This window comes from Oryzias latipes, chromosome 2 (genome assembly GCF_053564925.1).
Source record: "Oryzias latipes strain Hd-rR chromosome 2, Olatipes_Hd-rR_3.1".
Taxonomy (NCBI): Eukaryota; Metazoa; Chordata; class Actinopteri; order Beloniformes; family Adrianichthyidae; genus Oryzias; species Oryzias latipes.
In genome coordinates this window covers 35,083,006-35,109,652 of record NC_136238.1, presented here as the reverse complement: position 1 = coordinate 35,109,652, position 26,647 = coordinate 35,083,006, and the positions used below count along the sequence as shown (strand labels likewise).

The 26,647-nt window shown below is 40.7% G+C and overlaps 2 protein-coding genes across 2 annotated transcripts in view; one reads left to right on the top strand and one right to left on the bottom strand.

Annotated features, from left to right (window-relative positions):
- LOC144987275 (uncharacterized) overlaps nucleotides 1–26,647 on the top strand; it is a 371,740-nt gene that overhangs the window by 140,660 nt on the left and 204,433 nt on the right. The gene's annotated exons all lie outside the window — the stretch shown is intronic.
- The window catches only part of LOC144987246 (uncharacterized), a 204,136-nt gene that overhangs the window by 117,173 nt on the left and 60,316 nt on the right, over nucleotides 1–26,647 (bottom strand). The window lies entirely within an intron of this gene.

Genomic DNA, 26,647 nt, shown 5'->3' with positions numbered 1-26,647 from the left:
GAGGACTGAGTCAAGGAAGCTGTCGCCTCGGTTCATCGGTCCGTTCGAGGTGGTGAAGGTGGTCAATCCTGTGGCGGTCCAGCTGCGTTTGCCACGGACAATGCGTGTCCACCCAGTTTTCCATGTGTCCCAGATCAAGCCCCTCTCCACGAGTAGCCTCCATCAGACCACTCCCCCGCCTCCCCCTCCTCGTGTCATCGACGGACACCCGACCTGGACGATCAGTCGCCTGATGGACGTCCGGCGTCGGGGACGGGGTCTTCAGTACCTCGTGGATTGGCGGGGTTACGGTCCTCAGGAGAGGTCCTGGGAGCCTGCATCCTACGTCCTGGACCGGGACATGAAGCGGGATTTCCACCGCCGGCACCCTGACAAGCCTGGTGGTGCGCCCAGGGGCGCTCCTTGAGGATGGGGTACTGTCAGGTTCTGGGCCAGGGCGGTTGTTGGGTTTTGTTTTGACACTTCCGGTTTGTTTGTTTTTCCTCTGCTCGTTTGTTCTGTCTTTACCTTATTGGTCTCACCTGTTGCTGAATCACCTGGAGGGTATTTAGCCTGCACTGATCCTGTTCCTGTCACGGGATCGTTTTGGATTGTTGTTAAGATCGTGAGTAATAAACCTACGATTTGACTACGAGTCCCTGCGTCTGCGCCTGTGTCCTCAACTACGAGTGTCCTGACATGTTGGGCTCTGGGCTAGTTGGTGATTTGCCTAAGCCCTCTCCAAACAGAGGTGACATTGTTGACCGAGAATTGCTCTTCCAGGCGTTTATTGTACCGATAGTCTCTTTGGATTTTTAGACTTGGAAAGAAAATGATCATTTCTTCTCACAATGACCTTTCTCCCCCAGTGGGGTCATCAGGGGTCCATTCACTCAGTGCTGTTACTGCCCATCTATATAAATGCTGCCACTTCCTTTCAATAAAACTTTAACATTTTGCACAACATACATTACTTGTTTGATGTACGACAGCAGCTACTTCCTGTTCCAAATAGCTGCTGTCACCAAACTCCAATAGACCTCTATAGAAAAATAGGCAGCTGTTACTCAGTCATTCTAAATAGACAGAATTACCATTCTTGCTGTGAAACATTTTTTCTTAATATCTTGTTGCTAATCATAATTTTACAATACATACAGTGGGGGTGTAACGATACGCTAAAATCTAATTTCGGTTCGGTTCAGAGTTTCATAGCGCTAGGTTCGATACGTTTTGGTTCAGTACGGCTGTTTAACAAATCTGCCTGATATGAACTGCTATTTTATGAGCTAGTAAGTTATTGATATTTATTGTTTGTGTTTTGCTGTCAGACACCTGAATTTCTCCCTTGGGAGATTAATAAAGCTTTAATCTATCTATTTTATGTATTTTTTATGTACAAAAAGCCAGAAAATAATTACTTGCAAAATGTATTTATTGGCTTTATATAACAATAAATAAAATTGACCTCTGTAGGTGATCTGCTTAATAAAATAAGAAACAACTATTAGCTGCCAGGAACAAAAAAATTTGGATAATTAACACTGGCCTGAAAAATTAACTTGCACCTTTATTTTCTTGTATACCCGATTGTTCCAATCGGGTCATGCCGTTTTAAGAGCATTAACAGATCTATTCTGTGGCATACACTATCTTTGTGTAACGATGTCAACACAACAGCATTCCCCACAGGAGAGCGTAGGCTAAGCATTACCCATGCTGATCCTGTGGACATGCGCACTGTCACCTCCATCACCTGATAGCTGTTGAAGCTGAAGTGCAAAGATGTTTCTGACCATGGAAGGCGGATCTTCCTTCAGGGTTCACCTCCCCGTGTGGACTTATTGCTGTTCTCCATAACTGAGCTACACAAACTGAACGGGCGCTCACACACAGTCTTACGCTGCGCGCGACACGTTCTGCCCCCACCCCCCCCTTCCTACAGGCACGCAATTGCAGAAACCGGTGAGAATACCGCAAGAATACCGCAAGTAACAGTAGTTCCGCCTCAACGCAAAGTTAATACATTTGCAGGGAAAAAATAAACAAACCGAAAAACCAAAACGGTACGAACGTGAAACGAACCGAAAGTGCTGTACCGAAACGGTTCGGTCCAACTACGTGTACCGTTACACCCCTAGCATACAGTCACTATAACAAATAAAAAAGGCCTCTACTTGTGTTTCTGCAGGCCTCCCCCAGCGTTTGATGACTGAAGAGGAAGATCTCTGCATCCAGCAGAGGAACTTCAGAGTGGAACAGCAAGAACCGGAACCTCCACAGATTAAAGAGGAATCAGGGGAAATCTGCATCATTCAGGATGAAGATCAGCTTGATCTGAAGCAGGAGACTGATACCTTGATGGAGATTCCTACCTATGAGGAAAATGAGAACAGTGAAGCAGATCTAAACAATCAGCAGAGCTTTAATGTAACTGATAGTCAGGATGAAGAAGGAAACCAACATGAAGAATCATCATCAGCTACAGATGAAGAGACAGACCCACAGAACAGAGATCATAGGAAGAAAAGAGACAGAAGTCATGTCCAAAGTGTGGACAGCTCTCACATGTCAGCAGGTCCGTGTGACTCTGATGTTAGAAAAAATCCCAAGAAGACAAATCTTGGTAAGACATACAAAAAATCTCAAAAAGAAGAGAAACTTTCCTTTATCAAGTCTGGTAAAAACTCAGGAATAATTACTAACCCATCTGACTACATGGAAACTGGGTCTGATGAAAGATGTTATATCTGTAAAGAATGTGGTAAAAGCTTTTGTAACATATCTCTGTTCAGAATTCACGCAAGAATCCATGCAGAAGATGAGAGATTTTCTTGTAAAGAATGTGAGAAAAGTTTTAGTCACAGATCTAGTCTCAAAACACACATGAGAACTCATACAGGAGAAATGCCTTTTTCTTGTAAAGAATGTGATACAAGTTTTCGTCATGGGGCTAGTCTCAAAAGACACATGATGACTCACACAGGAGAAAAGCCTTTTTTTTGTAAAGAATGTAAAAAAAGTTTTAATCAAATATCTACTCTCAAAACACACATGAGAACTCACACAGGAGAAAAGCCTTTTTCTTGTAAAGAATGTAAAAAAAGTTTTAGTCGAATATATCATCTCAAAACACACATGATGACTCACACAGGAGAAAAGCCTTTTTTTTGTAAAGAATGTAAAAAAAGTTTTCAGCAAATAGCTACTCTCAAAACACACATGAGAACTCACACAGGAGAAAAGCCTTTTTCTTGTAAAGAATGTAAAAAAAGTTTTAATCAAATGGCTAATCTCAAAAGACACATGAGAACTCACACAGGAGAAAAGCCTTTTTCTTGTAAAGAATGTAAAAAAAATTTTAATCAAATATCTACTCTCAAAACACACATGAGAACTCACACAGGAGAAAAGCCTTTTTCTTGTAAAGAATGTAAAAAAAGTTTTAGTCGAATATATCATCTCAAAACACACATGAGAACTCACACAGGAGAAAAGCCTTTTTCTTGTCAAGAATGTGATTCAAGTTTTAGTTGCAGATCTAGTCTTCAGACACACATGAGAACTCACAAGACTTTCTCTTTACAAACGATGTAATAAAGGATTTACTGTAAATTTATAAATTCTAAACTTTTCTGATAAGAGGTCGACACCTCAACCTCTGCACCACAGTCAAAGACTTTATTTTACAGGAGGGAAAAATCTGATGGCCTCCATACCTTATTGATGAAGTAATTTAATTAGAGGGAGGCACAAGGGAGTATTTAATGTGTAGAAATGAAGTTTTCTACAAATTTATTTTTATAATATGATACTTTTACTTTCTATTAGTTTTGTTTTAGGTTTTCATTTTCTCTATATAAAAAGCAAAAAAAAGTAATGGATCAATACATTTGAATCTTTGTGTAATGATATCTGTTTTTCCATCTGATGTGGCAGAGAAGCTCACTGAAACGATGGGACATGTGGCAAAATGGTTGGAGCAGTCAAGTCTATGTCTCAATGTAAACAAAACAGTTGCAATGTTCTTTTCCAAAACAAACCGTAAAAATATTCTGGCTGATGTTTTTGTGGCAGGAAAGAAAATAGACATTGTTGAAAAGTTTGAATACCTTGGGATTTTAATTGATACAACATTCAATTTTAAATCACAAATTCAAAAAGTTTGTAACCGTGTGAGGTATAACCTGTCCAATTTTAGATTTATTAGGGCAAATTTGTCACTGCAAGCTGCCACAATGTTCATGCATGCAATGATTTTATCCCACATGACATACTGTCTCACTACATGGTCACAGGCAAACAAATCAGCATTAAAACCTCTGGAGTCACTTTACAAACAAACAATTAAAGTACTGGATAGAAAACCAATAAGACATCATCACTGTGACATTTTACAAAAACACAAACTGTTAAGCTGGGAGAATTTCATTAAGTATACAAAACTATGCCTATTCTATAAAATCATTAACGGTCTATCATCCCCTCCACTCAGTCAGTTTGTTAAAATAAGATCCTCCCAAAGAGTGACTCGAGGGTCGGGTCAACAAGACTGTATAGTTCCTCTGAGGAGAAGTGCCTTCAGCCAAAGCGCCTTCTCTGTAACAGCAGCACAAGAATGGAACTCTGTCCCTCACATCATAAGACACATCACCACATACACTCTGTTTAAAAAGAACCTAAAAAACTGGCTCATATCACAGCAAACATGTTCACATTGAACTGGATTAACACCTGCCCTTCCTCCTCCCCTCTTTCACCTTTGTGTTTTTTATACTTGTTTTCTATGTTTTTCTCTATGTGCATGTTTTTATTAGTATATGTATTTTAGATGATAATTTAATTGTAAATGTATATTTTTAATTAATGTATTGATGTTTTTAGGTTTTTAGGTTGACAATTTTTAACACCTGTCCGGGGACTACGGATGAAAAATAGCCTTTGGGCTAATTCTGGCACATTGCAGTGATGCTTTTAATGTGCACTGTCCCTGTTAAATAAACGAATAAAATAAAATAAAATATTAGACGAAGAGTTTTACTGCTGACAAAATACGTACAACCTTTTCATAAAATGAATTGTTTTAAATGTATCTGCAAATAGAAATGAGTTGTTTGTTTTGAGTCATTAGAGCTAATTCTTGAATGTCTTCATTATGGTTGAAATGTTTTTTTATACATCTTTAATTTTAGGCAAGGCAAGGCAAGTTTATTTGTATAGCAGAATTCGTACACAAAGTAATTCAAGGTGCTTCACAAAACAGAAAAATGCATTCAAATCACAATACATCATAGAAATAATCAACGTAAAATTTTCTTCAAAAGCAAAGATAAAATTAGAAAATTGATTTAAAAAGAAAGGAAAACTTTTTCGGCACTGGCAGTCATATCACGCTAAGTCGCGGTCAAAGTCGTCAGCAAAATCAAAGATAGGACAAAAGCAAGATTTGACACAACACATGCAAAAACATGCATTTTGCAAATGCAAAAAAAAAAAAAATTAAAGCAAAAAAGGTAAAGCAGAATAAAAAATTATTAAAAAGCAAATATTTAATATTTTCTCTTGCAACTTAGAAAGTTTTGTGTGCAACGTGGTGGCAGAAATATCACTCCTTATTTCTCAAGGTTTTTTCCATCTGCGACGACACGGTGAGATGAGAGGACATCAGTGTGCTTCTGGAATACATACAGAAATAGTAACTTGGCACAAATCGACACTGAAGGAGTATTCTAAAGATTTTCAAACAGAGTTGTGTTTAAAGAGATATCCTGGTGAGTTGAAGATTGTTTTTCCGTTTTTTTAATAAGCTAACCACAAGCGCATGATGAAGCCAATAGGAGAAAGGTTGCTTATATGTTTCTGTAATTACTTTATTATTGAGGTGAAATATGATCTTGCAGCCTATTGATATGATATGATCATTGTGTTTTACAGTGCTGGTAGTCCTGTTCATTTTCTCTCCTTTTTTATTTACAACGTCTAAGATGGCTGACTCACAATCTTTATAAATACAGCAGTGTGGTAAAAATGCACTTGGGAGCAATGATGTATTACTCTGAAATGCAGAATAATGTTGGATTTTAAGTTTTCTAACCAAAATAAAGTCTAAAGCTTACTGACATAAGTTCTGAAAAAACACATGTGCTTTGACACAGGGCCTTTATCTCTTTATCTTCTTGTTTACATTCTTTTTATTCCAGTAACTATTCAAGAGTTGACACAATTCCAGTGGATTCTAATGTGGAGAAGGCAGCTTCACACTGAGATGCAGCTCTGCACAGTAGGGACGTGATTACGTAATCACCTTGAATCAGCTGATTCTGCAGCCCAGAAAAGAGGCTTTGTTACGGTATATCAGGATGACCCAAATTCAGGACCAGACTCCAACGTTGAGGGAAGATCCAGAACTCTTTTCATAAAAAACACCACATTCGTTGGTTAAAACTCCACCAAAATAACCAGGGGGGTATTCCAGGAAGCTTGTTTAAACTAGCCTGACTTTAACCCTGAACTCTCGCTGAAATCCCCCTGAACTTGCTTACTCTGGGTTAGGCCTGGGCGATAAATCGATCAAATGAATTAATTCGAATTTTTTGTTACGGGCGATTTCAAAAATAACTAAATCGAGTTTTTATGTGGCGCAGTTTTGGCTCCCCAGAGCTTCCGTAGCGTTAGTTTCACGTGGCGACAATCGACACACAAAGCAGCTAGCGACAGCATGGCCACCGGTGAGAGTGGGAAGTTTGTTCCCAAGAATGGAATAAAATCATCTGTTGTTTGGAACTGGTCTGGGTTTGCTGCCACAGACGTGGAAGAAGAGACCCCCCCCCCCCACGCTGCCTAAAGCCCATCGAAGTCAAAGGCTCTCACACGCGCTCGCGTAGCACGCGCTCAGTCCTCTTTAACACGCACGCGCCCTGACACACACACACACACATATACTCATGCTACAACGCCTGTATAGTTAGTTCATTAGTTAGTTAGTTAGTTGTTACTGTTATTTGTTAATAAAGAATACTGCGTTGTAATTGTTACTTGAACCGGTAGATTCATTTGCGATGCGGCCGCCGTAGGATTTTGTTTTCGGAGGAGGCGGCCGCGAGGGGGGAGGGAGGGTTGACCGTGACTCCTGCTGCTTCAGGTCTTGGGTTTGATTAAATAAAAGCAACATTTGCTTGAACTTGTCTGCCGTTTGTACTTATTGCTTTCCTTAAGTAGGGTGGGTGGGGGGGTGGGGGGGGGGGGGGTCGGGAAAAAAAATCGGAAATCGAATTAAAAAATCGAATTTATTTTTAGGCCATATCGCCCAGCCCTACACTGGGTATGTCGGTTCCAAAAGACCGGATATGATTTGGTGTAATAGCGCTGGACTTGGTAATCCTGGGTTAATGCACGTGCATGTCATGTACATAAAGACATTCTCAATGGATCGCCGATTTCTGGAGTGTCAGATAAATGCATCTAGACATTAAAGAAAAACACAATTATAAACAACAAACCACAACAAGAATCAAGTTTCTCATGCACAAGGGAGAGGAGCAAATGTGTTGGAAAAGGTCCACCACGTTTCTCTTCTCAAAGGTCTGCCTCTCCCTGTGCACCTTTTATTAAGAACACAAGAAGGAGGTAACATTTTCAAGACAAAGAGGAAAAGTTCATTAGGGGGTGTCGTCAAATGACCCATTTGGTTGGATTCTAACTTCAAACAGTATCCCTTATCAGCTCAGGACAGTGTGTCGTAAACCCCTCATCCTGGGTGGGGGATGAGAAGCAGATGAACAAACACACAACTGTTTTCAGAAGAGGTAAAAAGGTCAATCTGAGTTAACATTTAAACATACATTTAACCAAATACATTTAAGCAATGATAATAATAAAACAAATTCCTTCACATACTCCCTCCTTTTTATCATTGATAAATGTCAAAATCTCACATCCAATATCACATCTCTTTTCAGTTTTCTGTGACATCTTCATTTTTATAAAACTTTCAATTTACACTCAGATGAGAAGTTCTTTTTTTTTTTTTTGCAAGTAATTTCAATTTCAAAATCATTACAGTCATCTTGTTCTCCCTTTAATAACAAGTTGTATTCTTGACTCAGAAGAACACTTTGTACTCCACCATTCACTGCTCTGGAAATCATAGATTGAATACAAGGAAAAATGCACATAGTGAACACACAACATATGATCAGTACCATAAGAATAGGTGTCACTATTTTCAACAAAAGTTGCCACCAGGAACCAAAAGCAAACCAGGAGAAGAAATCCCAAGATTGGGGTTTCCTGTCATCCTACATTGCCTGCTGAACCTTTTCAAGTTGATGTAATGCTTCAGTGATGCTGTGACCTTCATCTGTGTTGTCAAGAATAAATGTACAACAGGTATCATTTAACATTTTACAAACACCTCCCTCCTGAGCAACCGATACGTCTAAAACCAATCTGTTCTGTAGAACCATAAGTCTCATGCTTGACATTTCTTCATTATAGCCTTTAAATGCTTTAATTGTAGCGTTCAAAAATAAACCTAATCTATAATCAATGGTCTCAATTCTGAGAGCGTTTTTAGCATTTCCCACCTAGGGAAACAATGCTATAGTTACCTTTTGCTCCGTATTCCAGAGTTTATATGATCTTCAGGAACATCTGATCCCCAAATGGAATCATGTGGCTTGACATCAATAAGGTTACGTCTGTGGTTCAGGTGAGGCTCATGGACTGCAGAAACTATGAAAGTGTGATCTGTGACCTTTACAGAAACACAAATCCCACTCCAGTCTCTAGGCAGACTGAGGTAGAGGGCCTGCCCACATAACCAAAACATTTGATCAACCACATAAGTACCATTGTTACCTGGAATTAAATCTGGATTAGATTCAACACAACGTCCTCTGGGGCAGGGAACTGCATAACCATGGGAAACTCTGTCATTGATTATCTGGACTGTGAAGGGAACAAGAAGTTCATGACACATCTTTGTCGGCAAAGTTCCTAAAAACTCTGTGCCACAGTGCCTGGTTCCACACTAGCATATGGAGCTAATGATTTTTTCAATTTCATTTTTTTAAACTGAATACAAACTCTTACAACTTGGTCTTACAAGAGTACCATTTGAAGTGGTGACGGCTCCAGTACTAATATACCCTCTGGTACTATATTCAATAACACAGTCGCTCTTCCACTCAGAAAATTGCTTTGCCTTTAAATTAGGATGTAGGGATGAAGCTGGAATTACAGAACAAACATAGCAATCCGATCTATTCTTTTCCTTAGCCAGTAACATAACATACCTATACCAAGAATTTGTCATATACAGGTGAGTTATGTTCATTTTTGGACTATTCAAAACATCATGTTCATCAATACTCAGCCATCGTCGAGAAATGTTTCTTTCCTCGTTGGTGGTTCTTCTTGTAGGTGGATAATGATTCCAAAAGAACCAAATCCATGTGGTGGCTCCTGCTGAGAGTAGCAGGAACATTAAACAAAATAAACTGTCTCTTAGCCCAGTTGGACACGCCATGGTGGATATGTACCTATCTTCGGGAGGGAGAGGTTACTAGCACATCACCTCCTTAAGTCCTCTAACAGTGTAGGATCCGTGTAGTGCAAAAGAGATCTGGTGTGCTTTCTTCCCTAAGACTAGGTGGATGTCTCGGCTTCGCTGACGTTGAGACAAGCAGCTTCTATACAGCTGCCTCTCTTTGTAGTCAGACTTCCCCACCTAGCAGTTGGAATTAGCCTCACCCAGATGCTTTTTCTTGCAGTGTGACAGGTGGATCCAAAACGTCCTTTCAGCAATCTTTACAGCTGTTGGTGTAGTCAGCAGGACTTGGAATGGGCCTTCCCACCGTGGGCTGGACCAACACTTCCTTTTTATGGCCTCTACAAACACCCAGTCACCAACCTGCACTGGTGAAGTGTCCTGTGGAGATAAGAAGGAATCTGGCACTTGATTTGTCCTTTGCACATCTTTAGTGGTAAACATTTTTCTCAAATAATCCACTAAATTTGCATCATCATCTGGAGAATGTTGCTGTGTAGGATCAAGGTCTGGTAACCTATAAGAACGTCCATACAACATTTCAAAAGGCGTTAAAGGTTGACCTGCTGTGCGTGTGATACGCATACTTAGCTGAACTAAGTCTATGCAGTCAGGCCACTGTCTGTTTGTCTCTTCCATGCATTTCTTTAACTTTGATTTGATAGTGCCATTAGTTCTCTTAACTAATCCTGCACTCTGTGGGTGATAACTACAATGTCTCTTTAGATCAATACAAAGATGTTGAGCCATTTTGTCTATCACTTGATTTACAAAATGTGTACCATTATCACTTCTTATCACTTGTGGTATGCCAAAAGTTGGGATTATTCTTTTACAAATAGCTTTAGCTACTGTAATAGCATCTTGTGTTGCACATGGAAAAATTTCAACCCATTTGGAAAATGCATTAATAATCACTAAACAATATTTCAATCCTTTACTTTTATTCAATTCAATAAAATCCATATGGATTGTATGGAAAGGAAAAGTTCGTTCAGGAAATTTTCCTCTCTTAGGTCTAACATTGCCTTGGGGATTATGATGCATACATGTAACACATTGTTTACAAAAAAATTTTGAATAGAGAATAAATCCATAAGTTGTATAATATTTCTCTGATAAATTCACCATCCCCCCTGTTGAATCATGGCAAAGCCCATGACTCAAAATTGCTGCCCGTTTGTACATGGATTTTGGTAAAATAGGTTTTCCTTCTGTGCTGACACAAAAACCTTGTTCTAACTTTGCTCCCTTTTTCAACCATAGATCTTTTTATTGTTTTGGTGCGCTGGGTGGCATTTCTTTTTTTTTTAAAAATCAGCGGTTGCATCTGCAGTCAAATCCTCATTAGTGCACATTCCTACATCTTTTGTTGCAGCTTGCTTTGCTGTTGCATCTGCAAAGGCATTTCCTTAAGAATTATGATCTGTTCTTCGTGTGTGTCCCTCACATTTACATATTGCCACTTTAGATGGTAACATTACAGCAGTCAATAATTCTTTCAGTAAGTTTACATGCGTTACTGGTTTTCCTGTTGATGTTTTAAACCCTCAGTTCTTCCACTGTTGACAAAAAAAAAATGCACTGTAGCAAATGCATATTGGCTATCAGTATAGATCGTAACTGGCTTATCTTTAAACAGTTTGCATGCTTCAATTAAGGCTGTCAACTCTGCTGATTGTGCTGAGTAATTTCCAGGCAGGGGTCCTGCCTTCAAAACCTTATCTTGAGCTACAACAGCAAAACCAACTTTGTTTCTGCCTGTTTCATCTTTCTTTGCTGACCCATCAACAAAAACTATTTCTCTTTCAGTGAGATCTAAAAATTCATCACAAATTGGTTGAATTTCTGGTTCAGATTCAGTGTTAATCTTCTCATTACTTCTACCATCTAGTCAAGTTTATTTCTTCCTTTCAGGACAATCTCTCTCTCCCAATGATCTCTCTGTCCAGAAATCCAACATCCATCATCAACTTGCTCTGACCCTCTGTTGCTACTTCCTCTAAACCTTCTTCAAAAATTTCCTTTAAAATTTCCTTTCCCACGACCACGATATCTTCCTCTGTTCACATTCCTTCCAAAAAACACATCACTACTTTCCTCCTGCCAAAATGTATGTTCACTTTGATTCCTAAATTTCTTTTTCTTCACCATCACTTTTTCTGCATGAACAGCAAAATTCATAAACTGTTGCAGTGCTCCTGTAGGCAGATCAATGTAAAGTTTCCTTATCTAGTCTGCAATCTCTGGTCTCATAGCTTGCAGTAAAGCTTGTTTCAGCTGCTGTCTATAGGGATCATCATCATTATCATCATCTCTGAGTTCACTGTTAGCTTTATAACTTCTTCAAATCTGACTCTAAAATCAAACACTAACTCTCCATCTTTTTGCGTAGTTTGACCAATCTTTCCATAATCAGGTCTCATTGGAAAGGCTTCTCTAATTCTTTGTCCTAAAAGTGTAAGACTCTGAATCAACTCTTAAACTGTTATGCGGAAGATGTCTGGGTGGATTGTCATCATTCACAGGATTCCTTTTTCCCTTTACTTTTGCCCAGTCTGCTTTCATAGCAGTCATACACGCTTGCTGACATTCAATGCCATTCAGATGATAAGCTCTCTGAACTTCCATCATTTGCCCATGAAAATCCTGTGGATTTTCCCTGTGAGAGATAACTCCCCTCACTACCTTCCTAACATCCTCTAATGTCCAGGTCCTAAACACAAGAAGTGTAGGCCTCTGGCCATCTTCTCCAGCTCTGGGATTGGACACTTCAATGATCGGAAATGTCTATGCAACTTTAGATGACTCTCCAGCTTCTTCCAAACCAACCCCCATAGTTTTACTTCAAACAAGTTTTTCCCTTTTCCTCCTAACATTATTTTTCCTTTATTTGGTTTATTTCAATCAGTCACTGGTGGGGTAAAACCCGTCAACAGAGGAGCATTTGTCCCCTGGTAGGGAGGAGGTGAGAAATCAGCTGGTTTCTGCTCTCCCCCCCTTTCATCCTGCCCCTGCTCGGTCTGCAGCCTGCTGTTGCAGGGGTCTGAGTCTCACAACTGATTTATCCTCCTTTTTTTAGCAATCAGACATGCTTCTCTAGTTTTACTTTTCTGAATGCCATTCTTTATTTTTCGTTGCTTCATTTAAGCACAGTTTTGCACAAATTAATTCTTCACTTTTTTTTGTTTCTTTTGTATTTTTTATTTTGTTTTTAATTTGTAACCTTTGAACTAATTCAGTACATTCCCCTTAAAATCGTAGTTTTATCCCATTTTATCAAGAATGTAGTTGAACCTGGATGAACCTCTTTCTATATATTTTTAATCTCATGTTAATTCGACTTTTTTATTTGAATTCCCCCATTTTTTATTTTTTTTCTATTTTTTTTTTAAATTTACGTGAGTCACAGAGTGTGATCAGAACCAACAGAGAATTTCTCTCAGGACCGAATTTCACTCCCCGTGCAACAAGCTTCTAGATCAGACCTATTGTCTGATCCGGTCACACGTTTAGGGTCCTCCCAGGAGCAAAACCCGTTTTAGACTCTGGGTTCTTTTCACCTAAAGCCAAATGAGATGAAATCTTGTTCTACTTCAACAAGCAGCCTTGTGTTAACACCGCAAGGTTTCCAGCTGCTCACTGCTTCGAACAAGTTCACTCCTTTCACACATGCACACACATTCACACCAAAAAAAACGTTATTTTTTATTTATTTTTAAATTTTAATAGGCCTTTTAGGGACTTGAACCCTCTTACGCGTTTTAGGCTGCAGGACTCGAACCTACACCTTTATTCAGAATTCTGGACTTTTCCGGGACTCCAAACCCACACGTGTTTTAGGCAACAGGACTTGAACCTGTCCCTCAGAATTCTGGGCCACTTCGGGGACTTGAACCCCTGAAAAAGCGCTGTACTTGCCTTGTCGTTGTGGTCTGACTGGTTAACGAATAACGTCAATCCGGACCCAGGGATCAGACCAGTCGATTGGCCGGCGTAGAATTCACTACGACGGACTTTCCTCCGGAGACCTAGTCTCACGGGCTGTGCACAGACTTCAATCGGCGTGATCCTCCCCCAAGGACGCAGATATGTTGTCATCCGGCTCGAATGGACCAAAGAATGTCAGATAAATGCATCTAGACATTAAAGAAAAACACAATTATAAACAACAAACCACAACAAGAATCAAGTTTCTCATGCACGAGGGAGAGGAGCAAATGTGTTGGAAAAGGTCCACCACGTTTCTCTTCTCAAAGGTCTGCCTCTCCCTGTGCACCTTTTATTAAGAACACAAGAAGGAGGTAACATTTTCAAGACAAAGAGGAAAAGTTCATTAGGGGGTGTCGTCAAATGACCCTTTTGGTTGGATTCTAACTTCAAACAGTATCCCTTATCAGCTCAGGACAGTGTGTCGTAAACCCCTCATCCTGGGTGGGGGATGAGAAGCAGATGAACAAACACACAACTGTTTTCAGAAGAGGTAAAAAGGTCAATCTGAGTTAACATTTAAACATACATTTAACCAAATACATTTAGGCAATGATAATAATAAAACAATTTCCTTCACATGGAGTCACCATGGAAACGCGTGGTGGAAAAACGAGAGAAAGCTACACTTCAGTGAGACGGAGTCTGACTGAATTTTAATGACAGCGTATAAAGATTATAAACCCATCAAAAATTCTGATGGATTCTGATGGACTTCATAAAGATGACTCCTCCCACTTTGGTTTCTGTCAAATGTAGAAAATCTAAACGAACCAAAATCAATCCAGTTAGGATCAATTCTGTCTTTCAGATCTTTGGAAAAACTGAAGGAATCTCTGCATCCCAGATTTCTTCTTGGGTTTTGGTTTCTGCAGGTTTTCAATCTCCTCTTTGATCTGATTGAATATGTCCATCAAGGTCTCTCTCTCTCTCTCTCCACGTTTGCTGGGTGTCTTTTTGCTGCAGCTGAGCGCTGCAGGAGTGTTGACTTGGTCTCAGCCACAGACTGCTGACATGTTAGCTGATGTTTCAGCTGAGTCAGCTCTTCTTTCCAAGCTGATGTTTCCTGCAGAGATTCCTGCAGGAGTTCCTCCTGCTCCTTCTTTCCCAGAGTTCCTGCAACCAGACGGAGTCTTTGTGCTTTGGAGCTGCTTCTCTTGGATGAAGCGCTTGGTTAGCTCACTTTGATCTCTTTCATGTGGGACTTTGTCTTGAAGCGGATCAAACTGAAGGTGGGACTCCCAAAGCAAACGTTCTGGGATGTTTGCTTCAGCTCTGTGCTTCTGTTCTCTGGTTGCTTCTTTGCTTTGGTTGCAGAGACTTGGAGCTCTCTCTCTCTCCATGCAGATCAGCAGCTTCTTTGGAGGCAGAGGCAGCTGTGTGGGAAGTCTCTGCAGGTCCAGAATCTTCTGATGGATCAGCAGCTGCTGCAGGTTCCTCTGGGTGGAAACACATTTCTGCCAAACAGAACATCTGTTTGTCTTTGTTTGGATGGAAAACGGAGGAAAAAAACTTCTTTGGAGAGAAATCTGCTTTGTTTCTTGTTGCTATGAGGTTGTTGAACAAATGTGGTCACTTTCACAGCTTCACTTCAAATGACTTCCAATAGACAGAAATTATACATTTTCAGTTTATTAAAATAAGTTTGTGAAACATTTTTGATGTTTTTTCTGTAATTCTAGGTCTGATGTCTTCATACATGATGGCTAAAATAACAAAAACCAAACCAAATCAGTCAGGGGCCTGTTTCAGAAAGGAGGTTCAACCAACTCTGAGGTTGAACTTGAACTCCGAGTTGGTCAATCGGGAGATTAACAACTCTGAGTTTTCTGTTTCAGAGAAGCTGATCCGAGTTAGATCAATCAACTCTGAGTGGACTGATTCGGAGGTGAGCGTGAGCACCGCGACTATAAGAAGCCATTATCAATGGAGCGCAGATATCACGAGTCACCATGGCAACCGTGAAAACAAGAGGTCTGCGTATTTTTCGCCAGCTGAACTTGACGTGCTGCTGCAGAGTTACAGTGAATATGAGCACATATTCCAGAAGAAAAGCAACACCGCTGCATCTGCAAAACAGAGACAGTTAGCGTGGGAAAACATAGCTGCTCAAGTTAATGCGAAAGTTTGCATTCAAATCATTGTTATAAAATCTTGGCTGTAATAATTTTTTAAAAAGCGTACGGTGTGAAATAATAAATGGGGATATTTAGGAGTACTTTTGAAGTGTTATTCCTGGTGTAAATGCATGAAGTGCTGCATAGTGTACAGAACCAATCTGGGGGGAAATGCATTTAACATCAGTAATGTTTAGAGGACTTTTTTGTTAACCTTCCCCTCTTGCAAACGTTTGTCATTTTAATATTAATACATGCAATTGTGTTTTTAAAAGTGAACTTTTGTCTACTGTTGAACCTTTCGCTGCGCGAAGACTTCTCCTTTCTTTTCTCTCGTCTTTCCGACCGTGGTCAAAAGCGCAGGGGAGATTTCTTTCAGGGCCGAAGGGAATTCTCCTTCGGGGTTCACTTCCCGTTGGAAACCCTCAACCTCCAGAGCGGATTAAGAATGACTCCAAAACAGTTATTCTGGGAATGACACCTTCTCTTTATTTAACTAAGTGCTCCGTCCTCCGAACACACAATATATACCACGCACACACCTCAGCTCCGTCCCCCCCCCCCCCCCCATCTGCACCTGCAATCGCACCCCGCTCAGCACACACACACTGCAACACTACCCTTGTATTGATCAAGTGGTATAGGTTTATATGGGATTAAGAAAGTAAGCAGTGCTAGCAAATTGTGTTTCCAAAAAGTAATTGTTACATTAATCTAATTCAATGTCCCTGATTTCATTTTCACGTAGATGCAATCCTGCAGGAATTAAAAGAACATGGCAGCAGCTAAAAGTGAAAAAAAAAAATCGAGTCTTCTCAAAATCCTCGTAAATGTAATTCTCTACAAATTAATGCAGCCTCCTCGTCTATTGGGTCCTCCAAAAAAGAACAAGCCATTCTTGTCACTTAGACCGTCTCTGTGTGACGGAAATGTGGGCAATGAAGGTTAAAGCGAAAAATACCGCTTCGTCTTTAAAAAGGGGAGGGGACCGGCATAAACTTTGAGTTTGGAGAATAAAACCTGCTCCCGACCAGGTTAGGTTCACAGCATAAGTAACCATGGATACTGACTCCGAGTAAAAGTTACCTCTCTTTCAGAAACGGGTTTGACTTACTCTGCTTTCTCTGGTTTAACAAACCTCCCATTCTGAAACGGAAAACCCAGGGTTTCCCTGATTTCAGGGTTAACCCACTCAGAGTTTACACTTAACCTCCTTTCTGAAACAGGCCCCAGGTCTGTAGTTTGAACTTGGATTAGAAATGAGAAGGGCGACACCTTCTGGCTGTATCCAGAACTGCATCTTCTGGTCAGAAAAGTGTTGAAAAACCTCAATTGTGTCTGTAAAATGTCTGCAGCTTTTTTGTCTGAAGACATGAATAAAGTCTGGATTTGATCCTGAATGAATCTTCATATTTCTTTGTCCTTCAGTCTTTCTTTCAGTCTCAAACACACTGGTTCATTTGATCCTAATGAGAACATGTGTGAGGCTCCAACATGGCTGCCTTCACTGCAGCTTCCTCTTCACAGCATGTGTTTGTGGATCAACACACAAACAACAACAGGTGCAGGTGAGGAAGTGTTGCTGTTGTTGCCTTTGCCTGCTTCCAGCCTACAGGCACAGTTTTCTGCTCCAGATGAGGTGGAAAAGAAAATGAATGACACCAATTTTAGGATCCCAACTCCTGACAAAGAGAAGAAATGTGGAGTTTGTCACGTCAACATGCTCAAGCCTTCTTTTTCCAGAGGGGAGTCCAACTGTCCTTCTAGTGATGCTCCGGAAGTCTCAGTCTCCATGTGTTCTCGTCCCTCAGAAGATCAGATTTCAGAGGATGGGCTTGGAGAGAAAAGTGGAGTTGTGCTACTGCTTGTTTGGGAAACTCTGAAATCTGAAGCCAACTAGAGAATTTCTGCTCATATCTGTCTCCACCTGCTGGTGGTGACATCATGGTTTGATGGAGGAGACGTTGTTGCTGTTTTCTGATCCTCCTGGTCAGGCTGGAAACAGCCTGGAGATGTTGTTCATCCATCACAGGGTTTGGTCCAAAGCTCCAGTGCAGCCTCTCACCTCCTCCACCTTCCTCTTTGAGGCAGCAGAAGCTCCTCCTCTTCTTCAGCTGGATGATGCTGTCCTCCACCTGCAGCTGGACCTGGATGTTCTCTCAGACCATGTGGCCTCATGGATCAGAAGGTTGAGGGTTCAAGTCCCTTCATGGTTGAAGTCAGACAGAAGAAGAGTTTGGTTTGGATCCTTTCTTGTCTTTCTGTTCTCATTGAGTCTCTTCTGGTTCCAGGTCTGGTTCAAATAGTGGAATCATCCAAAAGGATGAAAACAGTCCTCCAAGCAGACGTCAGATTGAAAAGCTCATCAAAGAACACATCCAACTAGCCAATCAGCAAAGCACTGACAAGCTGGACTTGTGCTCTCCTTCAGTGAAGAACCTCCTCCTGCTGCTCCTCCATCTTTAGCTCTGACTTTGGAAGTCTTAGCTCCTCCTCCTCACCATCACTGGGACTGTTGACGTCTTCCAACTCCTCCAGAAAGCTGTTTTCTGATGAAGCTCTAACATCTCCTCCCTGTTGCTGCTTTCAGTCCAAACTCACTCTGTTCATGTCAATTCACTCCAGAGAAAATCCTTTTTCTGGGAAGAATTTGCTCCAAGTTTTCCTCCAACTAAGAATCTGCAAACCCAGATGAGAACTCCCAGCAGGAAAAGAATTCATCTGCAGGAAACTAGAAAAAGGCCTTTTTGTGGGAGGAAACCATTCCAGATCTTTACAAACACCAGAAATCCCAACTTTTCCTCCACTTAGCCTGAGTTTGGGTTCCAGGAAGCGGTGTGTGTTCAAGCTCCGCCCCCAGCAGCATCTCATGAAGCCCCTCCTCCAACATGAGGCCACTGGGGAATTCTGAATGAACCTTTACATTTCAACAGAAATTTAAGCTAAAAACAGGAAAAAAAACTCTCTTCATGTTTGAAAACAATCAAACATTCAAACAGGAAGAGAAAACGTTTGTCAGGAAATCAACAGATTTGATTGATTGTAAATCTTCTTCCTGTTGGAGTTTGAAGAATGGAAGTAGAATCTGTAGAAAGTCAGTTGATGTTTTCCATTTCAGTAAATGAAGGTTTGATCTGCAGATTTCCTGATGACTTTCTGACTGGGATCCAGACCTGATCTAGACGTGACTCATGAGGAAGCAAACAGCACAGAAACTGCTCTGAATGTTCCCTCTTCTTCACTTTCTGTCTGACTTCAACCATGAAGGGACTTGAACCCTCAACCTTCTGATCCATGAGGCCACATGGTCTGAGAGAACATCCAGGTCCAGCTGCAGGTGGAGGACAGCATCATCCAGCCGTCACAGACTGGGGGCGGAGCCTGGAGATGACTGCTGAAGGTCAGAGGGCGGAGCTTCATCAGGATGAAGGTGCTGCTTGGATTCTGCTTTGATGTCCGTCTGTTCTCAGTCCCTTCATGGCTGCTGCTCAGAGCTGTTTCTGGATGTTTCTGGAGAATTCATGTCTTTACTGATCCAAATGTGGGATTTCTGTTTTTCTTTGGACTTTTCTTTATTTCAGGCTTTTAGCTTTTGGAACTTTCTTTGTTTCTATGCTTTAACTTCCAAACGGGTTTATCTAAGACAATCTGATTGTTTTTCATTTGACTTTCTAGGAACTTTCTGTTTCATCTTTGAGGATTTGGACTTTTGAAAGACTTTTAGCTGCAGTTTCATCCTTTGAACCAGATGGATCTGAATCTAGAGTCAAAGATTCTAAGGAAATCATGGATTCACAGACATTTGATTGAATTTCTGTCTGGATCAGAAACCAACAGCAGACATTTCAAGCCGTCATCTGTTCCTAATGTTCATTCCCCGGCCGCCATCATTGAAAGCTTTTGGAATAGTCCCTAAAGCCAGCGATCGGGCCGCTTTGGAGCATGAACTCATCACTCGGTGTCACGGTGGCAGAGAGATGACAGATCCCAAATCTGAGGCTGAAATGATCACGTCCTACCAGCTCCACTCTGGATTTGGGACCAAAAACCTTTGAAGATGTTGGAGCATTGTTGGAGAATAGACTGACAACATTTGTTTGGAAGAAAGATTGACCTTTGACCCCTCCCTGATGTGTTCCACATCCAGCTGCAGACACACCACTACAGCTCACATTCCACTTCTGATCCAGCAGTTAGAACCAGAGCCTGCATTTGCAGCAGGTTCCAACCCACTGACCACTGATCCACACAGGGGGACGTCCTAAGGGGCGGAGTCAGCCACTGGAGAGAGCAAAAAGGAGAAATGGGGGTCACTCTGGGCCTCTCTGTGTCTGGACCTTCAGAGGGACAGTGGTTTGGTCCAGAACACGGATGCTAAACTAGCTCTCTGGAAACTTGAACTTGTTGAATGGGAAACTTCCTGAAATCTTCTTCATCTGTTGACTTGTTCTTTCTTCATCTGAATGAGCTCAGTCCTCTCCCAAATCCAACTCCATCTATCTTCAGTGCTTTGGACTGAGTTGGAGCAGAACTAGAGCTTTCTCCAGATGTCCTAGTACTTTTAGATCAGTGTCTTCCAATATTTGGAGCCCAGGTTCACTTCTTTCCCTGACAAAAATCCCAAAAGGCCTACCAGCCACCAAATAGTCAGAAACCAGAGAAACTTGGTGGTCTGCATTGATGAGAAACCAGTCCCTCCAGGATGACACATGGCTTTTTGGAATCATTTCACACACAAACGAACGGGAAGTTGTGCTTGTTTTTCTGAGAAAATGCCATCAAATGTGTGATAATGGTCAATGTAAATGTTTCGATAAAGGCTGTAGGGGATTCAGGGATTGTGGAGCGGTTGTTGTTTCCTTCTGGGTTAAAGTGCAGTTTTGTGTAACCTCCCAAAGAGGAGAAACCCAAAAAAGAAAGGAAAAGCAAAGAGACAGGTGGAAGCCATCATGAGATTCCTTTCAAACAGGAAGTTCTTTGTCATTTCATGCTCTAGTTTCATTTAGCTCTAGTTGTTGAACATTCTAGAAACTCCTAAAAACATTTTCTGTCCACTTTGAAACCATATGGGGCTGACTTGGCGTTGCTCGCTGGGATACGGCCAACATCCAGAAATCTACCAACAGACATTTTTAGCTCTAGTTGTTGAACATTCTATGTTTGGAAGAGGCAGGCTCTTCTAAAAGAAACTAGCAGGAGCCCCAGCGCTGGTCTTTGCTTGGATTTGGTTTAGACTTGTTCAGAGTCAAATGCATGTTTTAAGGGGAGGAGGATTATTTTGTTGTTGCTGTTTTTGTTCCTATTCTTACAATCCACTATATGTCCCGTGTTGAATTCTACTATTAAAATGTGGGAAACAAATGTTTATCAAATCCAAATCAATCCAAAAGCCTGGAGACTGGATGGCCGTGGTCCTCCCTTTGACCTGGACAGTGGTTGCCATGGTGACCTGCACACTCACCAGGCTGGAATTGGAAGAAGAAAAAGAGACCAAAATGATTGATAAAGCAGGTTTTCCAGGGAAATCCCACAAAGTGCTTTCCAAGCTAGAACTAAGAATATCCAGCATGTATTTGGAAAAACTCATTAGCTTCTTGTGGAAAATGATGAGTCATTGGAAAAGCATTCTCTGAATGCTCAGAAACCTTCCTCTAAGGTTGTGGTTGTTTGGAGAAGTCCTCCTCTTCAAAGAAGTTCTCCTGACCATCTTCAAAGCCACTTTCTGCTTTTTCAAACGCTACTGTTCAACAAAAACTTGGTTTCTGCCACAAAACCAACCTTAGACACTGAAACAGAATGAATCCAATGCAGAAATGTGTTGACACCTTTAATTCAAAGCTTCAATCAGTTTGAATCTCATGAAGAACATTTCAAAAATCCACATTTGGATCAGGCGTCTTCATCAGAGCACAACTCATGTTTCCAGGACTGTGACTCACCAATAGATCCTCATTTCCTTTACACAATCTGTTTCCATCATTTGGATTTTTCATAAAAACTTGAGTTAGAAAAGAATTGTTGCCCCAAAATGTCCAGTTTGAATAGTCTCCAGTTTGTTGTGTTTGGTTGCTAGGTAACAGGGTCTTTAATGTCTATGATGTCATGGTGGCTTTCAGAGTTGAACTCCTGAATATGACGGTAAACATTTGGATTGAACAAAAATGGGATTGAAGCTCATGCTAAATCCTGATCTCAATGCTGAAAAAACCTCCTCCTAGATTCTGGTTGTTTGGAGAAGTCCTCCTCTTCCAAGAATTCCTGAAAAAAGCCCTCATTTCTCCTGACCATCTTCAAAGCCACTTTCTGCTTTAGTTTAGTCCAAACTTGCTTTATGCTGACAACATTTACAGCTTGAATCCATCTGAAGAATCCAAGGAAACAAACCAATCTAAGTCTGCATTCATGCCACTTCAGAACCAACAAAGCATGTTTCCAGGACGCTGACTTACCAATAGAACTTGGGATTTCCTTTGCAGAATCCTTCTCCGTGTGTTTTCCTTTGTTTTTCTCCCCAAAACCTAAAGCAGAGATTTTTGCTGAGCTGCAGAACAAACGTCTGACTGCTTTAACCGCCGTTGATGGTTTGTTGTGTTTCCCTCTATAGCTGCTATGGTCTTGGTATGGTTGCTAGGTAACGCTGTCTTTGATGATGATGACGTCAGAGTGGCCTCTAGAATGGACTTTTTTCTTGTGGAACCAGGAGCTGTAACCTTTAGGGCACTAGGACCCAGTAAGAGGTCCAGGCAGCGACGGTGTTCAGTGACGGACTGCGCAGCCGCACTTCCTCCAAACGCCACTATTCATCCAGCGCGTGGAGCGCCAGAGTCCAAACGGGCTTAAGGCGCTTTGATAAAGCGCTCTGGAATCCAGCTATGGTGTGCTAAACGTCAGGTCCAGAACGGAAGATGCCATCAATGAAGTCTGTCTGTCAGCAGCAATCCAACGCTGATGGGGTTTAGCTTGTGGAGGATTTGAATGTTCATTTGCTCTCAGGTTGGTTCTGTGCTGGAAGCCCCAACCCTCAGTTCAGTCAAGTTAGAACAGTGTTTTTCAACCTTTATTGAGCCACGGCACACTTTAACCTTGATCCGCAGCACACCAGCATCCCAAAAAAAAAAAAAAAGCAGAAACTTTATACAGAATAGTCTGTTTTGATCTACAGCCCCCCCCCGGCAATCTGACGTGCATTTTTGTGATAATTGTCAACTACCCCTGGCTGCAGCCTGCAGAATGGGTCATCATAGTGGAATGCTTTGATTGCAGAGGAATGTGAACACGCTGTGGAATGTTAGCCCCGCCCATGCTGAGCCCGTCTTCTTCTTTGGTGGTTTTACAAGTTTCCATGTGCAATATTGCCACCTACGGGTTTTTAAGGAGTTTTTCCTTACTGTGAAGGGGGGGGGGGGTCTAAGGGCAGGGATATCAGTTTAGCTTAGTCTTTTTTGTTAAAGTTTAGTATTATCCTAATGCATTCTTTGTATTCATGATCCCTTTTTCATTGTATGTGCTAAAATAAAATAAAAATATTTAATTGAATTAGGGAATTTCTACCATGATTCCTGTCTTCTTATGCCTTTTACAAGTTTCCATGTGCATGCATTAGGGAATTAATAAATTCTGTCTGGCCTCACAGACTCAAAAAATAACTCATTGGATGAACTCAATTTAATTGTTTTGTCAGGATTTACATCCAATAAATATGAGTAACCCCACCTCAAAGTAAATTCTTCCATGTAATGAAATATAATCGAGTTAGTCGAACTAAATTTTATCAAGAAAGGCAAAGGAAAAAAAAATAAGCAACAACGGTCTAATGCTAGATTCGAACTCAGAACCTCTGAGTTGTTAACCCTCTATCTAAGCCACTGAGCTATCACTCCGGTGATCACGCATGTGATCATGATCGTCTTTCGTCTTATTGGGAGAGCCGAGTTGAAGCGATTTCATGCCACAGTTTCGTTTTTTACGTGGAAAAAGCGAACTAAAGTTTTCACTTTTGAAAAGTCGAAGGATTTGAAGGACTAATAGTCATACCAGGCATTACATTAGATGAAGGAGTTGAACATTTTAAAAGTTCAATGGTTAAAATAGGTGAAAAATTGTAGCCGTGAGACGGCAAAAAGAATAAAGAGAAACAGGAAAACAGCATTCAACAGCATGCCCCTTACTTGAACTCAATTATTTTGGATTACTGGAGTTATAGGGGAAACTATTTATACATTTTTTGTTAGGTCAATTAAATGTAGATACATTCTTTTAAAATAAATATTTTTAAATAAAACATACAGAATTTTATTGTGTTACATGAAAGAGGGGCTTGAATCATTTTTTTGAGTGATACATAAAAAAAATTGCACCATTCAAATTTTCCTCCTTCTGTTCTCTTTCTTCCTCATACAATTCACAATGACACAAAATGTGCTCCACTGATTCTTCCCCTTTCCTGCAATCACAACTGCTGTGACAAAGGTGAATCAAATGCACGGGCTCAGCGTGGGCGGGGTTAACATTCCACAGCAGACGGGCTCAATGTGGGCGGGGTTAACATTCCACAGCGTGTTCACATTCCTCTGCAATCAAAGCATTCCACTATGATGACCCATTCTGCAGGCTGCAGCCAGGGCTTACTCATAATTGTGGCAGAAAAAGCAGGAAGTTGCAGATGTTTTCTAAAAGATGTAATAAAAGTTAAGTTACATACAAACTGTATGTTCGTTGTCTTTTCAAGACGCTGTCCCTTTAAGCCAATGCATCATGAGAGATGTAGTGTGAAAACTGCAAGAAAACGGCAGAAAGACTCGCGTCTCTGAGCTTCATGGTTTTGTTCACTTGTTCCACGGTCTGATACCGGATTCTGTGGAAAGTTACACCGCTAAAGACGAGCTTTAGCTGGTGTTTTTGTCGGAACTGACTGAGTTATGAGCTAAATTGGAACAAGGAAGTGGAGACTTTAACCACTTCTGATTGGTCAGACTGATGACATGTGATTAAGCCATCAAGAATGATTGGTGGAGTCGTGGAGACAGTAAAAGCTGCGGGACTTTTCCTTACACAGTTATAGCTGCAGCTATTTCGCGTTACCGTCATTCTTATCAAAATGTCTTTAATAGAATCAAATAAACACAAAGAAAAAAGTATTTTATGATCGTTTATATTCCTAACTACTCAGTGTTTTATCAGGACCTGTTTGGATGAACAAAGAGCTGATTTCCTGGAGATGGGAAATGCTTTTAGATCAGTTAATGAGGGCAATTTTCCACGGCACACTTGACCATCTCCCACGGCACACTAGTGTGCCGCGGCACACTGGTTGAAAAACACTGAGTTAGAAAGATGCTAACCAGTTGTTCCCTCTGTCACCATGGAAACACGGACCGCTTTAAAGTCGGACAGGATTTTCACGGAGCGGACTTCTAGACGTGGAGGATAAATACTCCAAGATGAATTCATCAGACATGAATCAAACAGTCTTTTCTACATAGAACAGAATGAAATCCACTGTGTTTTAGCAGCGTCTGTAGCATCACAGAGACGGTGTTCCACCAAAAACTGGGACCTGTCACATGTTGTTTCCTGGTGACAGAGCTGCAGCTTTAATGTCAATGATATAGAAGAAGAAGAATCCAAAACATTGGACTGTTTTCATGTGATCACATGGAAGCAGAATTAGGAAATCTCTAGGAAATCTGTCTTTGTTTTGTCAGCATGTTTGAATTGGAGTTTACAGTTAGACGACAATTAAGACGTGTTCACACCAAGAATTTACTTTGATGCAGTTTTCTTCAAATGAATCAGAGAAAAGTTTAAAAAGTAAAACCTAAAAATATTTCTGTGGCCGGTAAAAGATATATATGTTGATAAAAATTAAATGTCGTCTCCTGTGTGGAGGTATTTCAGTTCATTAAAAACTGACATAAATGAGTAACGTTCACTGCAAACTGTGCAGAAGACATGTTCTTTCTAAAACTGGAAATAGCACCAACCTTTATTATCACCTGAAGCTGAGTCTCCATTTGATAATTCAATAAAAATAACATTTCATTTCCTCATTATAAAGCAACTTTATTGGAGTTTCATTTGTCATTGGTCTTTTTGAGCCAAAATTCTGAAGAAATCAAAACAAAAGGCTTTTCCAACAGAATCAGAACGTTAGCACGTGACCTAAGTTTGTTGACTTTGTGCTAAATGTTGATTTCTTTGACTGTTGTGTTAATAATATCAACAGTTCTCTGTCGCCCTCTGGTGGTTCATCAGAGAAGCCAAACTTCCACAGAAAGTGAATCAATAAACATGAGCTAATTCTTGATGCAGGTTTGAAAACACAGATGGAAAACAGCATCAATACAAATATTAGTCAATGTTTCCTTGAATGGAACAATTTCAGGATTTGTTGTCATAAAGTTGTGAAAAACTGTCTTGTAAAGTGTGTGGTGACGGTCCACTGTGGAAAATGACTGTTTGTGGAACATTGAGATGTGCTCAGTGATTTTGGTTTAGGACACTTTGGTTTCATTTCAAACGTTGGTTTCTCCTAAATCTACAAACTCTCTCCACAAACTGTCTCCTAACTCTCAGGGATTCCTGCTGCTGGCAAAACTCACGGCTCAAGGAACCACTTCATGAATCAGTCACGCTTTGGAATGAACTTTATTGAACAACATGTCATGGTCTGGAAGAAGCCCCAGTTCCAGCTGACAGAAGTCTGGTTCTGATCCATCAGATCTCACTAGCAACAGAACCAAAGCTTCATGTGTTGCAGCAACAGTTTCCATGTTTGGGAGGATCTTCTGAAGAACAGCTCAGTTCCAGATCACATCATGATGTTTGATGTTTTCTTCATTCCAGGAAATCATCTGTGTCTCCTTTGATCTGTGCTGAGTCAGCACTTTGACTTCTTTTCAACTTTAGATCCATCATTTACAATCAAGGATGTATTGATAAATATTATTTATTGACAGAAAATAAAGAGTAAATGTATTTATCATCCAGCAGTGATTGTGGTGTTTGTAAG